The 5,000-nt window shown below is 54.3% G+C and overlaps 1 non-coding gene across 1 annotated transcript in view; it reads right to left on the bottom strand.

The window, feature by feature from the left end:
- LOC126433681 (small subunit ribosomal RNA) overlaps positions 1-1,179 on the bottom strand; it is a 1,910-nt gene extending 731 nt beyond the window's left edge. The window contains exon 1 of the ribosomal RNA XR_007578670.1: positions 1-1,179. This exon is cut by the window's left edge and continues 731 nt beyond it. This is a non-coding gene — a ribosomal RNA (small subunit ribosomal RNA).
- Positions 1,180-5,000: the final 3,821 nt, after the last annotated feature.

Below are 5,000 nucleotides of genomic sequence, written 5' to 3'. Positions count from 1 at the left end.
AGGCTGCCCGCCGAGTCATCGGAGGAACTGCGGCGGATCGCTGGCTGGCATCGTTTATGGTTAGAACTAGGGCGGTATCTGATCGCCTTCGAACCTCTAACTTTCGTTCTTGATTAATGAAAACATACTTGGCAAATGCTTTCGCTTCTGTTCGTCTTGCGACGATCCAAGAATTTCACCTCTAACGTCGCAATACGAATGCCCCCGCCTGTCCCTATTAATCATTACCTCGGGTTCCGAAAACCAACAAAATAGAACCGAGGTCCTATTCCATTATTCCATGCACACAGTATTCAGGCGGGCTTGCCTGCTTTAAGCACTCTAATTTGTTCAAAGTAAACGTGCCGGCCCACCGAGACACTCACTCAAGAGCACCCTGGTAGGATTGCAACGGGGTCCGCCTCGGGACGCACGAGCACGCACGAGGCGCGTCGCACGCCTTCGGCTCGCCCCACCGGCAGGACGTCCCACGATACATGCCAGTTAAACACCGACGGGCGGTGAACCAACAGCGTGGGACACAAATCCAACTACGAGCTTTTTAACCGCAACAACTTTAATATACGCTATTGGAGCTGGAATTACCGCGGCTGCTGGCACCAGACTTGCCCTCCAATAGATACTCGTTAAAGGATTTAAAGTGTACTCATTCCGATTACGGGGCCTCGGATGAGTCCCGTATCGTTATTTTTCGTCACTACCTCCCCGTGCCGGGAGTGGGTAATTTGCGCGCCTGCTGCCTTCCTTGGATGTGGTAGCCGTTTCTCAGGCTCCCTCTCCGGAATCGAACCCTGATTCCCCGTTACCCGTTACAACCATGGTAGGCGCAGAACCTACCATCGACAGTTGATAAGGCAGACATTTGAAAGATGCGTCGCCGGTACGAGGACCGTGCGATCAGCCCAAAGTTATTCAGAGTCACCAAGGCAAACGGACCGGACGAGCCGACCGATTGGTTTTGATCTAATAAAAGCGTCCCTTCCATCTCTGGTCGGGACTCTGTTTGCATGTATTAGCTCTAGAATTACCACAGTTATCCAAGTAACGTGGGTACGATCTAAGGAACCATAACTGATTTAATGAGCCATTCGCGGTTTCACCTTAATGCGGCTTGTACTGAGACATGCATGGCTTAATCTTTGAGACAAGCATATGACTACTGGCAGGATCAACCAGGGAGCTGCGTCAACTAGAGCTGAGCAGCCGGCCGCCCGGGAGTGTGTCCCGGGGGCCCGCGCGAACACGCAAGCGTCCGCTCGATTATTCTGCAAACAGGAGGAGGCTGAGCTCCCCTGCACAATACACCTCGAAACCCTCTCAGGTCCCGGCGGCGCGCAGCGCCGTCCTAAGTACTTGGTCGGGTTCGAGAGAGGCGCAATCGCCCGGAGTTTGGCGAGTAGACGCTTTAGGTGCGACCACCCGTGCTCCCAACTGAGCTTGCCGCTGCCGACAGAGGCCCGGGAGCGTGCTGTCGTGGCATTGCCGGCGGGAGACAACACGCGCCACCTACGGTGGCCGGCAGCTCCAACGCCAGCGCCACAGAAGGACAAAAGCCCCACTTGGGTGCCGAAGCGAACTCTCCCAGCACAGCGCACGCGCCAACACGTCCGCACAGCTGCGATACAAACCACCTGCGAGAACCGCAGAGGCGACCGAGCAGCAGACGGCGTCGCGGCGCCGAGCGCCGGGCGGCGGCGCATCCTCAGCGCACACAGTCCTCAATCGGACCAGCACACTGCAGATGTCCACCGCGCTTCGCACCGGGCCCGCGAGGACCTACTTTGGCCGCACGGCGCCGCGTGCAGGGTGCGCCGGCGCGCAGCTGCGCCGCCTGCCGCCTCCGTCGGCCGGCGCGCCTGCCACTGGCCGCCCCCACCAGCCGGCTGTAGCGCGTGCGCCCACGCACCGCGCGGCCAGCACGCCGGGAGGCCCCCCCTCACCGGCCGGGGACGGTCCCACCCAGCCACCGCCGCGTATCGCTTCACACCCACATGCCATTCACGTTCGTGGTCATGGTGGGTATCGCTGAAACAACCGGTTGGTAGCTCAACCGATCGTCGCCATCACTGATTCACCTCTAGCGAGAACAACCGCACCACAACGGTTTACCAGTTGTTCATTTGCGTAACGTCACCAGCAAACGTAGACGTCCATCGCCATTTGCAAATTCAACGATTGTTGCATGCCTGTGTCAGGTGTCACGACACACTATGTCTGCCCACATACACGCAACAACATGTGCACGCTTCGCGAACACGTGGAAGGTGGCCCCCGTACGTATGCGATGTCCATTGCGCGAACGACTGTCAACCGGCCTCTGTCGCATGTCGCAGATGTGGAACGCAGTGCACCATGCTATCACGGTGTGTGAGAAGAGACGACTACGTCTGACAACACGCGCCACTACATCAACAGACGGCTCATGCTGATCGCCATCCACGGCATACCATACTGCAATCCAGCTCTTATAGGGAGACGACACGTAGCTGAGTGCACAATATTTGGACCGTATGGTTCGCCGTTGTTGGCGCAGTCGTGGTACGGTCACACATGTACCACGATGTATCATTCAGTACATGAGGACCAATGTGCAGTACAGTGTGTGATTTGGACGTACAACATCAGCGGACAGTTGACACAAGCCGTACCACAACGTAGGCTGTGCTTCGCCATGCGAATGCCAATGAACAACTGCGAAGGGCATTGAGCATGTACGTCCTGCTGCCATCCGCATTACAGTGTATAGCTGCAAGGTGTTTAACATGAAGCAATACTCTGGGGACCGGGCAGTGCGAGTGGCAAACTATATTGCGGGGGTTGCAGTTAGGCAACACTACACTAATTTAACGCGTCGTATGACAATTACAGAGCAGGTTAAGGCCCAACGTGTGTTGGGTTAAGGCCCAACGTGTGTTGGGTTAAGGCCCAACGTGTGTTGGGTTAAGGCCCAACGTGTGTTGGGTTAAGGCCCAACGTGTGTTGGGTTAAGGCCCAACGTGTGTTGGGTTAAGGCCCAACGTGTGTTGGGTTAAGGCCCAACGTGTGTTGGGTTAAGGCCCAACGTGTGTTGGGTTAAGGCCCAACGTGTGTTGGGTTAAGGCCCAACGTGTGTTGGGTTAAGGCCCAACGTGTGTTGGGTTAGGGCGCAACATAGGTTAGGTTAGGGCGCAACATAGGTTAGGTTAGGGCGCAACATAGGTTAGGTTAGGGCGCAACATAGGTTAGGTTAGGGCGCAACATAGGTTAGGTTAGGGCGCAACATAGGTTAGGTTAGGGCGCAACATAGGTTAGGTTAGGGCGCAACATAGGTTAGGTTAGGGCGCAACATAGGTTAGGTTAAGGTACAATATAGGTTAGGTTAGGGCGCAACATAGGTTAGGTTAGGGCGCAACATAGGTTAGGTTAGGGCGCAACATAGGTTAGGTTAGGGCGCAACATAGGTTAGGTTAGGGCGCAACATAGGTTAGGTTAGGGCGCAACATAGGTTAGGTTAGGGCGCAACATAGGTTAGGTTAGGGCGCAACATAGGTTAGGTTAGGGCGCAACATAGGTTAGGTTAGGGCGCAACATAGGTTAGGTTAGGGCGCAACATAGGTTAGGTTAGGGCGCAACATAGGTTAGGTTAGGGCGCAACATAGGTTAGGTTAGGGCGCAACATAGGTTAGGTTAGGGCGCAACATAGGTTAGGTTAGGGCGCAACATAGGTTAGGTTAAGGCACAATATGGGTTAGGTTAAGGCACAATATGGGTTAGGTTAAGGCACAATATGGGTTAGGTTAAGGCACAATATGGGTTAGGTTAAGGCACAATATGGGTTAGGTTAAGGCACAATATGGGTTAGGTTAAGGCACAATATGGGTTAGGTTAAGGTACACATTGTTGTAAGGAAAGGTGTTTGGGGGGGGGGGGCGGCCGGTTTGTTGATTGTGATTATAGTAAGTGGATGCCTGCGGCATCATCTGATTTGCCACGTCAGGGTGCACCTTTGGCTCATGACAGGCGGCACTCTGATGCCATGCTTGTGGCAGACCTGTTTCTTTCATTCCTGCCATTGTTTGTGTGCTGTGACAGGAGGCCGTATTGTGATGTTGGGTGCACCCCTGTGTAGGACATGTGTGGGTGTTGGTGGCTTAGCTGAGCAATGGTGGTTGTCGGAAGGGTGGGATATTCTGTTTTCCGAGTGGACCTCCCGGTCTGGTTATGATAGTGTGGATTGTCTAATGTGGCAGAGAGGATGCACTGGGTGTTGTTCCATGCTGGTGCTTACATATTGTCTGTGTGCCTGTTACAGGCAGAGAGTAGTGCGTGATACGAGTGTCTGGCTGACGTGTGATTGTGAGCAGAGTCTTTCAGCATGTATACGGACAGGTCTATACATTATCTGTATTCTGATGGCTCTATCTATTACTAATCAGCGCCGTGTATACGTTTAATCCGGTTCCAGTCGAAACTATTGTATCTCTGTACATTAGTGACACGGCGAGCCCGCTATGTAGTTACTCGTCTCGGCAGCTTCCACCGGTGTATGGCAAATGATTATAAGGAATCAGTCTAGTCGTCAATACCGATAGTCTGACGTCACATGTCTGGGGTGGGGGACGCTGCGCCCTTCCGGTGGGTCATGGCCTAGGAAGACTCTTCCCACGCAGGGGGGCTTGGACTGTCATTGACTCTTCCGAGTAATATACTTGCCGTACGTTTTTGCGACTGCGAGTGCAACGCTCACCGGTACCGACATGGATGGAGCGCCTCCTAGCTGCCGCTGAGCATCTGCATTCGTACAGAGAGCAACGCGATCGCGTCTGTAGCTCGTACGTGGTACAGCTCGCAGCTCATGTATATGGACAGCGGGAATGTCGCATATTGGACATAACTCTTCATGAAACGCACGTTATAGGGGTGGATTGCACATTGCGAGTGCGAGCAAAGTCCGCCGTTCATCCGCTGGAGTTGCGAGTTGGGCGGTTGGGGTGGGGCACGAACGGGTGCAGGTGGAGTGA

This window comes from Schistocerca serialis, unplaced genomic scaffold, assembly GCF_023864345.2.
Source record: "Schistocerca serialis cubense isolate TAMUIC-IGC-003099 unplaced genomic scaffold, iqSchSeri2.2 HiC_scaffold_1172, whole genome shotgun sequence".
Lineage (NCBI taxonomy): Eukaryota > Metazoa > Arthropoda > Insecta > Orthoptera > Acrididae > Schistocerca > Schistocerca serialis.
Note: the sequence above shows the minus strand (reverse complement) of the source record. Positions and strands in the feature narration are given on the sequence as shown.